Here is a 13,583-nt window from a genome sequence, read left to right as displayed (position 1 = left end):
GGCGCCTAAAGAAGATGGAAGAGAGGGTGCAGGTTATGGAAAGGAGAGAGACATGGAAAATGAATGTTGACAATGTTGTGTGATCATGTTAGCCTCTTCTGCATGTCCAGATCATTAATAGTAACAATCAACTGATTCTTATGCATTACACTTTCAAAGATAATTGATGCTGCAGCCCACTGACATGGTTTGAAATCAATATATTATCCAATTTGTGACCCCCCACAGGATTTAAAAAGCACCTAACTAGATTATGAAAATCCCAAAAATCACGGGGGAGTACACCCCCGAACCCCCCTAGCATATTTGGACCTCGGTATTTAGCAAATCCTGGATATGGCCCTGCACACACACACACACACACACACACACACACACACACACACACACACACACACACACACACACACACACACACACACACACACACACACACACACACACACACACACACACACACACACACACACACACTTTGTATGGTATTATTGTATGAGAGAGGTTCCAGGTTGAATTGAGGCGAATATTTGTAATGTTCAGAGGTTGTTGTGTTTAATATTCATGAGAATATTTGTCATTGTTCAAATGATAATAAACAAACATATAAAGCATATTTGTCCACTCATATGTTGATAAGAGTATTAAAAACTTGAAAAATATCCCTCTAAGGTACATTTAGAACAGATAAAAAATGTGCAATTAATTTGCGATTAATCGCGATTAACTATGGACAATCATGCGATTAATCGCGATTCAATATTTTAATCGACTGACAGCCCTAGTATATATTGATTGTTGTGCTTTTATTTATGTCTTAATGTGTGCATATGTACAAATAAGTCTGTAGATTGTGTGTATATATATATAGGTATATACATATTTTTAAACTTATTTTTATATACCTTTGTTATTGTATTCAGGATTGTGGGAAACTGTATTTTGATCTCTCTGTCTGTAGCCTACACACAAACTGAAAGATTGACAATAAAGTTTATTTTAATTGATTTATTTATTTAATTTATTTGACAGGGACAGTGATTGATTAACATTTCTGTAAATGCGCCAGAGTTAGCCAACAGGCTATTTTTCATCTGCAGTCCCTGGACAGATGTTGAAAGTCATCCTAAAAAAAAATGTCACTTCAAATGACAGGTAAATACAATCAGTAAAACAACATTCAACATAGATGCTTATATTATGATAAAAGCATATATGAAAACATAAAAACAAAAATACATATTCACAAAGCAGACAGATAGCAACAGGTCAAGGCACATGTGTACAAACAGAGCGTTGTAAAGTGCAGATTGTGTCAGTGTTGACAGAGCTGATTTTCCACTAACCATGTTTTTAAATTAGATTTGAATAAACTGCAGGTGTTTTGTTCTCTAATCGTTACTGGGATTGAGTTCCACTGTTGTACAGCTTTAAAAGAAAATGAATATTGGCTGAATGAACTCTTCCTTAATGGAACAACGTAATCTCCTCTTGTTGCAGCTCTTGTTGACCTATAGTTATAGGTGTGCGTATGGTGATAACATGTCTGAGCGGAGGTGAGGTAAGTTGACTTTGACTTGGACTTGACTTTCAAAGCTAAAATATATGTTTGTCTAATATTAACGTCTAATATTTGAGTAAATGCGTGTTGTAAACTGTAACGTTCTTGATGGTTGCAACTGGGGATGTAGCTCAGTGGTAGAGCGCATGCTTTGCATGTATGAGGCCCCGGGTTCAATCCCCGGCATCTCCACTCGTTTTGAAGTGGTTCAATCCGATGGGATTTGGTTTGGGATCCGGTACAAGTACCAAATGCAGAACAAATCATTATCACCACAGACCTGTGACAGTGATAACTATGGAAGCCTGTTTGCGCCACAGGAAAAAAATAAATAAATCCTGTAAATCAATATATAGGTTGCGGTCGAATAGTCCATTTAGCTTAGGAACCTTCCTAACGGAGTGAAATGACCCGGAAGTCCCTCAGTGGCAGCCATGATAAGTGCCGTTCAAATTCTCTAAATGAAAGGAAAGGAGGTTTCAAACTTCCTTTATAACCTCCTTTAGCTTTAGAACCACTGGACCTCCCTAACCTAAAGGAGAGGAGAAAATGCTGCCCCACAATGCCTTGCGGCCGCGGCATTTGCCGTCACACAACAGTCGTCCGTTCACGGAAACAACCGGTTATGAACGAGAAATGATATCATGAAAGTTACGGTGCTTATTAAGCATTTTAAAACGTATGTGGTAAGTTGCCAAAGTGCTTTGTTTTGAACGTTAATCAGTATTATAATCAAAAAGAGAAATATGAACGTTAGTTTTTACTGAAATGATCAAATAAAGTCAACATTTCACAGTCTTTACTGAGCTGTGTGGGGTTTGTTCAACTTTTAAAAGATGTTTGAATGGTGATATACACAGTGATAGATGTTAAGGACTAACGTTTATAATAAATACATTTGTATTGATTTTAAGATCTTTTCATACAATCATACGTATTGGGATCATTTGTATTAATGTGGACCGGAGAGAGAGGGTGACGAGCATATGTTTCACTTTCCTTTTTTATTTCAATTCCAACTTTGGTCATGAAGAATATGTTTCTCTGTTGTCCACGTTCATAAAGCATAAAACAACAGCATCAGAGCACGGTGCAGAGTCTCTAGATGAGTTTACAGTAGTCCCTCGTTCTTATTAAACATCCATGTTGTAGTCCGCTGTATAGAAAACTGTAGTTTCCATAGTTTCCCCACAGCAGCAGAAGCACATTTATGACGTCCGCTGGCGCATCATAAACACGTCGGATAGTGAAAGTGCAGTCGGATTCTCTAAAGTAGTCTCTTCTCCTAAGTCCTTTTGAATTCTCCTATCCACTATCCCTTAACCCCATGACGTTTCACTCAGAGGTCAAGGAATAGACGATAGGGTTAGAATTTAGGAGCTGATTTTTGGATTATTCGACCGCAACCATAGATTTAGCTATCTCAATATATTGACTTACTATCTCAATATATTGACTTAGCTATCTCAATATATTGACTTACTATCTCAATATATTGACTTAGCTATCTCAATATATTGACTTACTATCTCAATATATTGACTTAGCTATCTCAATATATTGACTTAGCTATCTCAATATATTGACTTACTATCTCAATATATTGACTTAGCTATCTCAATATATTGACTTAGCTATCTCAATATATTGACTTACTATCTCAATATATTGAGTTATATATTTTTTTTTTGATGAAACAATTTGGTCAAATACAGAATAAGGCACATAGACATAAATGTTCATCATATAAGTGGTACAACTTCATATTAAGGTACAAAAATTCACCATCAACTAGTTGTTAATTAACATGCATATTAGCAGTATATTGGCTCTTTATTAGTCATTATAAAACACTTATTAATGCCTTATTCTACATGACCATATTCTACAAGTAATCTGTGTATGTTACACTTGCATGTATGAGATCATTAAGTGCCTTGTAACTTCTTTTTGTATAGTTTCACTCCGTTTGAATGTCAGTGGACTGCAAATAAGTTAATAAAGGAGCATGGCTGCTCATTCCCTGGCTCTCAAAAGAGTTTGGCTGGCTGTTTAATCTATGTTCACACTGAGACAGTACAACACATAGAGAGAACAGTACACCTATTGTGTAAGTACACATACAAGCAGGTCACACAGTATGATCACAAATACATAAACTCTGTTAAAAATCAGTTTTATTAAAAAGTACAGGCTGTATATATTTTCTCAGCCTTGGAGAAACTTGACATGTTTTGGTTTGTGTCTGAACCTCTCTTTAGTGGTTCATTAATAAAACAGATATTTCAACGTGAGCCTACTTTGTTCATGTTGAGGTTAATTTCAGTAGTTGTGTGCTATAATGTATTTACAAAGTGTGAAGAGGAGGCAACTTTAGAATAGGGAACCTGTTCCGGTCAATTAGAGTCAAACTTCTAGCTTATTGGTTATGAACAAGACTTCACTTTAAAATAGGGAACATATTCTTAGATAGAAATAGCTAATTTTGAGTTATTTAGACATATTGAGGAGAGCATATTAAGACCAAAGCTCATGAACAACAACTTCCTTACTTGCAATAAATAAGGACTAATTAGAGGGTTATTGAGGAAAAACTCTCAACTAATGGCCTATTACTTGTAGAATATAGTCATGTAGAATAAGGCATTAATAAGTGTTTTATAATGAATAATAAAGAGCCAATATACTGCTAATATGCATGTTAATTAACAACTAGTTGATGGTTAATTTGTGTACCTTAATATAAAATGTTACAAACAAAACAAAAATACATATTCACAAAGCAGACAGATAGCAACAGGTCAAGGCACATGTGTACAAACAGAGCGTTGTAAAGTGCAGATTGTGTCAGTGTTGACAGAGCTGATTTTCCACTAACCATGTTGTTAAATTAGATTTGAATAAACTGCAGGTGTTTTGTTCTCTAATCATTACTGGGATTGAGTTCCACTGTTGTGCAGCTTTAAAATAAAATGAAGATTGGCTGAATGAACTCTTCCTTAATGTGGACCTATCATGCTATATTGCTATATTAAATGATATATTGTAGGGCCATACCTATATAAGGTATATTTATACGTTTCTGTTTTCAAAATACCAAACAGATCATGCATTTTAGCCATGCCTCATTTCGCTCTATGTGCTGTTTGCTGTCTACGGGTCTGATTCTGCTGACCACGCCACCCTGCAGGAGAGGGTAGCCGTGCGCTGATCAGCTGCTGGGCTGTCAGAAGAGGGGGAGAAAAAGAGATCTCCGTCCTCCGTGTTTTATTATATAGAGTCGTTATTCATTTGTTTTAAAGCTCAATAAATAACAAAGAAGACCTTTGACTGGCACTTTTCAAATTTTGTCCGGAAGATTTAAACTTTAACGGACATCTTGACCGGCGAAAGAAACTGAAACTCTGCCGCACGGTCCCCTCGTTCCTTGGAAGAGGCGGAGAGGTGGGTGTTTGTCATCTGCTGGTGGACTAACCGGAGAGAATTACAGTGCTTGCCTCGACGGGGAGGGATTGCATTGAATTAAAGCAGCGGGAGCAAACGCTTGCCTCGGGGAGGGAGAAAAAAAGCCACAGCGGAGAATAAACAGAAGGGTAAACATGGTAACTATGGGCGGGAAGTCTTCTTCGCTGCTTTTGTGGCAGACTACAGTGCCACTTACAGGCCTGGCATATGTACTACAGCGTCTCCAGCGCTTTCGAGCGGCAATGGCCGGCCGTGGCCCAACCCCACATTCCCCTGATAGGTGGAGAGTTGGCCCAATAGCCGTAGCGCCACTTCTGTGACGACATAGAAGTGTTCAAATCTGGATCAGTCTGTATCAGATCCGTTGCAGCCCCTTTTTTAGAGATTTGGGTATGGAAGAAAATAGAGAGGGTTGTGTTTTCTGACACTTGGTGAGTTCCCTGGAACACCGGGGACACATATTCATGTTTATTACATGGTTTAGTTGAATACTCGATTCTGATTGGTCAATTCAGAACACGTGACACGTTGTTAATCCAGAACAGACAGACCGCTGTCAAGGATTTATGACCGTTGTTAAGGACGCTCAAATCTGCAGAAAGAAGTCCGGTCGATTGAACTGTATACAGTTTTTCTAACTGACAAGACAAGAGCGACAAGGAAACAGCGGAGAAGTAACCGGCAGAAACCCTCCTTTTTACGCAGCGGTCCAGACATAGACATCAAACGGCGACACATATTCAGTTGCCAGTTACTTTGGTATTAGGGCAGGGATATCTAGATACTTTCCAAGGTTTGACATAATGAATTGTGCTACTTTTAAAGCAAGCAACGATGTTTTCAAATCTGTAATCAAAAAGCTCCGCCTTCCTGCCGTTGCTACGTTTTTCAAACGGTAACAACGGACTATTTTCCTTAGCGGATGCATGTCAATTTAAATCAATACATACAACTATTTTTTAAATCAATAAAATCATTTTCTAAATCCATAAAAGCATTTCAATTAATAGTGGGAGTCATATCATTACTTTGTTGAGAATGTGGCCATGTAATAAGCGGGATAATGTGCAGCGACGCGGTCATTATGGGGAAAAGAACACCTTCATGCAGATCTAGATCCCTCCGCTTCGCGTCGGGCTCCTGATCAGCCTGTCGGTGTTCTTTTCCCCATAATGACCGCGTCGCTGCACATTATCCCTTACATAAAAGACGTACAAAAGTGCATTTTGCATGATAGGTCCCCTTTAAAGTGGACCTATCATGCTATATTTGAAAAATATATTGTAGGGCCATACCTATATAAAACATGTCTGTGAAGTTTTTTTTTCAAAATACCAAACAGATCATGCATTTTAGCCATGCCTCATTTCGCTCTATTTGCTCTATTCCAGCCCTGTTTTTGCAAGGGCTGATTCTGTGACGTAGCTTTAATGCAAATGAGCTGCAGCTGACCACGCCCCCCTGCAGGAGAGGGGGGCGAGTCACTGCCCCGGCACGAGCGTATGCGAATTTGTACATGAAAATAAATACTGGTGTATATGGTTTTATGCAATCTTTCATTTCATTCTGTCATTGTACATGGCGTTACTATTATATTATATACTACACAGCAATGGCATAACACACCCATTTGTTGATGACAAAAAAAGTCCACACACAACCTTTTGCTTTTGAAATCTGCATATACTTTACCCATCAAACATGAATAATCATGACACATTTTATATAAACTGTCGGAACTTTATTGTCAAAATCAACGGTTCATTGAACCCATACAAATACAGTACGCAGCTTCGGTGGGTCAGTCTGACATGCAGAATCTATCATCTATCATCACAGGTTTTCCGTTGGTAGTATGTGAGGTGCTGGCCTGTATAGAAGAAACATAGTTAGAACAAAATCATCTCAATTTATTTTAGTATTCAGGATGAGAAAATACTATTTGGATAATTATAATCTGAAATCCCAAAAGATGGGGGCTAACGCTGTCTATTTAGCAAAGCTGATGTGTTGGAGAGGGGCTGAGCTCAGTAGACAGACTGTAATGAGTGCTAGCCGCTAATTAGCCAAGTCCCATCAACGGAGCTGTGCAGCGTTGTGTTTTTCCCCCCTCCTTGCAACAATTGCGCACACATACACACACTGTTGTATCCTAACAGTCGTGCACACACACACATATGTATATTCATGTGCGCAAACAAGTAATAAAGACTGCTGAATCACATCACGTCTCATTCGCGTAGCGTAGCTTAGCTTAGCTTAGCTTACAGATCGGTGATATTTGTTAATTCTTATAGACTACAATCACAAAAGCTTTTATCTAAAACGCTGGAAAAAACGGCATTTACCTACAGAAGATTACGTTTGTTATTATAACTTACTCAATATGATTTTAGAGGATCAAAAATACTAATAAATAGGAGAATAAATACTTGTGGTATCGGCTAGGGCGTAGCTTTACAGCCTTCACACAGATCGCCATTACAGCAGTATGTCTGAACAGGTTAGCAAATGCCTGATAGTTTAAATAGAAAAGACTGCAGAGCTTACAAAATGAAATAAAATGTTACAAAAACATATAAACACCCAACCGATTACTGTTTGGGTTTGAGGCGACATTGATACGGCGAAGCTACAAGCTACATGCTACAAGCTACGTAGTAGAGATAACTTTATCAGGAAAAGCACCGCTAAATAAAAAGGAATGCAAATATTAACATGGAAAAACGTACAGCTTCCAAATTGGATGTGTCCTGGTCCCGGATGGTTGGTATTGATCCAGTGTTTAGCCTTAGATTGGAAGCATATCCTCTTTTCACTTGAGGGAAGTTGATAAACATGTCCGAGGTAAAATGTTTAGAACACACAAGCAGACATTTGCTGAGGTGTTCTGGCACATTCCCCTTGAAAATGAAGTCCAGCCACAGATTCTTCTGTTTTTCCAGGGATGGCATTGCATGCAGTCCCTTGTCCCGATTTTTGCAGCCAACAGCAGCACAACTTTTCACTGCCTTAGACATGCTGGCAAATAACACAGATGCGACTAGGGGAGATTCAGCCTGCCGACAGCCTATATGGCAATGAGAGGTTGGCCCATGGCCGTGAACGTGGCCCAACCTCTCATTCCCATGTTAGGTGGAGCATTGCCCATGTAGGCGGAGCGTCACTGCCCACTATTCCGGGCTGACGTCGGGTCGGATGGAATCTGTATCCGCTCGTTGTAGCCCCGTTTTTAAAAGATTTGGGTACTAGTGATGGGAATTCCGGCTCTTCTTGGTGAGCCGGGTCATTTGGCTCGGCTCACCAAGAAGAGCCGGCTCTTTCGGCTCCCAAACGGCTCTTCAGTTTACCACATATTATACCTTTTATAATTCAATCAAATAGCCCTGTTTTGACTAATGATTTATATGTGTACTCATATCACTTAAATTATTCAATACATCCTTTGTACTGAAGTATTCAAAAGTAAAAATTACATGTTTAATATCAATTATTTGCTGTGGCCAATTGTTTTCATTGCATTTACAGACCCTTGTATCTCTCTGATACCGCCCAATGAATGCACTGACTTGCTTGTAGAACCACGCAACACCTATAAAAACTTAAGCATAGACATTTAAAAAAAGGGGCTACTGTATCGACATTTTAAAATTATATTTACAGTAAAGAAAAGGCCCTGACAAATGAAGTAAAAAGATATGATTCTAAACTGTATTGAAGTGAACATGTATTGTTTGAACTGTTTTAAGTAATCCCATATATAATGTCTTCTCACTTACAACTCACTGACCCAGAGATCCTGTTACACACACATACACCTTCCTTTTCACCAGCACACACACATGTTCTTTTCAAGGTTCTTTCTGGGTATCATAATGTTCTTTCTGGGCTCATTATATCTATGTACAATGTTTAATTGTCTGAGAGTAACAGTTTATGTGAAATATTCCATGGGAAAATAAGGGAGTGGATATTGGGGCAGAGATAAGATTGACTTTGACCTTGTGGAACCTTAGAATCTCACGTTCTGGTCAGAACTCTGATTCGCTGTATTGGACCCGGCCAGAGGTGGATCCAACCAGTAAGGACACCTGGGGGAGTGAGCAGCTCACACAGCTCCTCCCCACGGACTCTCTGATTCGCTTCGGAGTAAAATGGGAAGGAAGAGTCGACACATCTCCGCCCCAAAATATGGATATAAATACTGTTGTTTTTGGATGTAAAAATACTTCTGGTTTGCTGAAGGCTGGTCTAGAGACGTGTAAACCGCATCCCAAACCTGAAGTCCGTACTTCTCGTTTCCTGAAGGCTGGTCTGTCTACCTGTAAACCGCATCACAAGCCTGAAGTCCGGAGTACTCTGTAAAACTTGTATACGTGTTTTGTTTCCTACCAGAGTAAACTCAGATAATTGTTATAACTTTTGATTCCGGTGTTTTCAATTCCTTTCTTTATTAAATAGAGATCAGCCTCATCCAACGAACGGCGCGTAGCAGAGGGGGTGGCTATCAGCCACCACAATAGGTGTTCTGCTCCAACAAGTGGTGACCCCGACATGATGAGTGCTTATCTCTAGAAAGGAACACCGACAGCCAGGGGATGGAATTCAGTCCAGGGGGAGGACACAGAGATACTGTTGACAACTAAACCAATGGCCATATACAAAAGGTGAGCAGACACCTGTTTTGACTATCAAAAATCTGTCATTGATTATACTAAAAAATTTAGAGTTGTCAGCAGCGTTCTCAGTGTTCTTAGTCACGGTGGGAAATACAATACATATTCAAGTTGGAATAGTTTGATAGTGCTTAGAGTCGGGTATTCAGTCCTGTACCTAAGGCACAAAAGTGCTTGTAAGAGGCGGGTAGTTCAGTCCCGTCCTACAACTCACTAGAAACGAACGCTGCAAAGCTGTAAAAGATGTATGGGTTAAATTCCCCGTAAGTCAAGATAAAATTGATTAATACGGTTGGCTTGTAGTGCTTTAATTAAAGGCTGCGGAGGTGTAAAAAACAGAAGGGTTAAATTCCCCGCAGATCATGATAAGATTGATTAATGCGGTTACCTTTCGTGATGCTTTAAATGTATAAAATGGCTGTAATTGTTATATGGTGGGTGATAGAGGAGGAGAGAGACGCGACCTCCAACTAATTATTTGGAACGACCGAATCTCATCACAACTCTTGCTGTGGGGTTAATCAGGCTCATTAAACGTGACGATAAAGAGATTTTGTTGACTGGGTTCCGACTCCTTGCCTGAAGCCGCAATCGCCGTAAGGGGGTTGTAGAAGCTTGCTTCAGGAAGTCACGCTATCTGTTGAAATATACATCGCACAATAAAAATCTGCCTGACTGTAAGGGGATAAAATGTGTGTAAAACTGCAAACATAATTTAAGAACACCACTCTGTACACAGTACATACTGTACACAGAGATAGAATTCAGATAGTACAAAGTCTGCAAAAGGGAATAGACTCTGTGTGATTTTTTAAGTCAAATCTGTGTAATAATTGAGATAAAAGCATAATTGACACTAGTGGAGATAGATTTGCAGTATCAGTGAGCGGGGACAAGTTCATTCATGGTCAGCTGCTGCCCTCTGGTGGCGAACAGGGAGTGTTACAATATTCTAACCCAATACACACAGGACATTTAGAATTAAAGACAATAATTGCCCAGTATATTAAATAAATACAAACGAACACGTATCAACAAAGTCAGATAATATAAACGAGGTCAATCATGGAAGGAGATTTTGAAAAAATTATATAAGCGTTCCAATTTCCGGAAGCTTCCGCGAGCAACTGGTCAGGTGCTACCATCTGGTGGCCAATAGGGTGTGGCACAAAACAAACAGACTAATGATAAATTAAGGTTTGGCTCCATCTGCTGGACATATATTATATTATATTATTTTTAGAATTTGAACGAGAAGAACAGTGGATGATCGTTAGTGGGATCAAACTGGGGGACCGGAAGAAAGCTGATATTAAATAACTGATGTATAAGGCTCGATATTTCTGAAAATAAGAACACCGTCAACGGCATATTATTTCAGAAATAGGGGGGATAGGATATACATCAGACAATATGTATGTGAGATTATTACGTTTTTAAGAGAAATGTATCAATTTAAAATACTAGCTTTGGTTATTTTTTGTTTTGTTTGTTGCTTTTAAGAGAAATTGATACATTTAAATTAATCTAGTTTTGGTTATTTTTTGTTTTGTTTGTTTGTTCCTTTTTTGTTCGGTTTTGTTTATTTTTGTTTTATTTTTATTTTTTATTTTTATTTTTATTTTTATTTTTTGTTTATTGTTTTCTGCATAGTCTCTTGTCCACACTCCAGTCTAGTTGGTGGCGGTAATGCACCTACAAGTTGGTTTGCCAACCGCCAATAAACACTAAAGAAGTAGAAAAGATTAGTTCAAAACCATATTTCCAGCAACTTAAGGGCTTGGTATGAGACTTCTCCACACAGGTTGCTGACGCCAAAGGGGGACCCGAGAAACACGAGGCCAACACAGCAGAGTTCGTCTGGCTGAAAGTCATCAGGCCTAAGTGACTCAACCCCAGGTTTTCCGGCCCCTACCGAGTGACCCAAAGGACCTCCCATGCCGTCCGCCTAGAAGGAAAGGGAGACAACTGGTACCACTGGAGCCAGTGTGCGGTCGGGAAAAACACCTGCGAGGACCCTAGACGACATCAGGACAGATCTGGCCCTCGTCAAAGCAGTCGACCCAGGAGGCGCCATCAGCGGACCGGAGGAGGAGGATCGGGAGGACATCTCTCCAGCATCGACCCGGAAGCCGCCATCAGCGGGCCGGAGGAGGAGGATCGGGACATCTCTCCAGCATCGACCCGGAAGCCGCCATCAGCGGGCCGGAGGAGGAGAATCCAGAAGACATCTCTCTACCAGGCAGCCCAGAAGCCGCCGTCAGCGGGCTGGGGGGACAAAGACACGGCAAACCAAGACGGCACAGGGAACTCCACTTCCCGCTGAAAAAGGTTGAGAAAGCCGGTGTGGAACTTTGTTTAATAATCCATTTTTTGAGGAACTTTCAACTTTTTTTTATATCCCATAATTTAAGGGATTTGTATTTTTTATTCTACAGAACTATGTGTTACCAAAAGAGGGAAAGGTTTAATAATGTCTTTTCTAATTTCTGTGGCTACTTTTATTGCCATTTTGGTGACATGTGGTTGTTGTTGTGTGCCTTGTATCCGCTCATTGTGTGTTAGACTCATCAATTCCACCATTGAGGGAAAAGCTGCCCCTTCCCCTTCGTACCAAATGCCCTTGTTGGCTTATGCGTCGGAGGCGGAAGAGTACGATGACTCAGCCGACAAGGACGAACTTTTTTAGACATATTTTAGTCTCCTTCCACTGTCATAAGAAGTTGTTGTTGTGGACTGTTCCTAAAGGTTTAAAGTGCTCTAAATCCCAGCTTCTGATGGATTTATATAAATGTTGGGACAGACACAGTAGAAAAGAATGACAGTGGTTATGTTTCAAATGCTATATGTTGATCTCGTGAGGTGAGATCAAAAGAGGGATTGAAGTAAAAAGATATGATTCTAAACTGTATTGAAGTGAACATGTATTGTTTGAACTGTTTTAAGTAATCCCATATATAATGTCTTCTCACTTACAACTCACTGACCCAGAGATCCTGTTACACACACATACACCTTCCTTTTCACCAGCACACACACATGTTCTTTTCAAGGTTCTTTCTGGGTATCATAATGTTCTTTCTGGGCTCATTATATCTATGTACAATGTTTAATTGTCTGAGAGTAACAGTTTATGTGAAATATTCCATGGGAAAATAAGGGAGTGGATATTGGGGCAGAGATAAGATTGACTTTGACCTTGTGGAACCTTAGAATCTCACGTTCTGGTCAGAACTCTCATTCGCTGTATTGGACCCGGCCAGAGGTGGATCCAACCAGTAAGGACACCTGGGGGAGTGAGCAGCTCACACAGCTCCTCCCCACGGACTCTCTGATTCGCTTCGGAGTAAAATGGGAAGGAAGAGTTGACACATCTCCGCCCCAAAATATGGATATAAATACTGTTGTTTTTGTATGTAAAAATACTTCTGGTTTGCTGAAGGCTGGTCTAGAGACGTGTAAACCGCATCCCAAACCTGAAGTCCGTACTTCTCGTTTCCTGAAGGCTGGTCTGTCTACCTGTAAACCGCATCACAAGCCTGAAGTCCGGAGTACTCTGTAAAACTTGTATACGTGTTTTGTTTCCTACCAGAGTAAACTCAGATAATTGTTATAACTTTTGATTCCGGTGTTTTCAATTCCTTTCTTTATTAAATAGAGATCAGCCTCATCCAACGAACGGCACGTAGCAGAGGGGGTGGCTATCAGCCACCACAATAGGTGTTCTGCTCCAACACAAAACAGCAGGGCTCTATTTCAGTATTAACTATAGAAAAAAAGACAGCAGCAGCTGACATCAAATCTTTGCTGAGCCTAAGGATAATCATAAATAAATAACATAGTGAAAATAAATATATTGCAATGCTCAGTACAGCAGCATCCAA

The 13,583-nt window shown here is 39.8% G+C and overlaps 1 non-coding gene across 1 annotated transcript; it reads left to right on the top strand.

Moving 5' to 3' along the window:
• Nucleotides 1–1,678: 1,678 nt before the first annotated feature.
• Nucleotides 1,679–1,750, top strand: trnaa-ugc. Its single transcript has one exon. It is a non-coding gene; the product is annotated as a tRNA-Ala (tRNA).
• The last annotated feature ends 11,833 nt before the right edge of the window (nucleotides 1,751–13,583 follow it).

This window comes from Trematomus bernacchii, unplaced genomic scaffold (assembly GCF_902827165.1).
Source record: "Trematomus bernacchii unplaced genomic scaffold, fTreBer1.1, whole genome shotgun sequence".
In the NCBI taxonomy this organism is placed as follows: domain Eukaryota; kingdom Metazoa; phylum Chordata; class Actinopteri; order Perciformes; family Nototheniidae; genus Trematomus; species Trematomus bernacchii.
The sequence above is the reverse complement of the archived record's forward strand: the minus strand, read 5'-3'. Positions and strand labels throughout refer to the sequence as shown.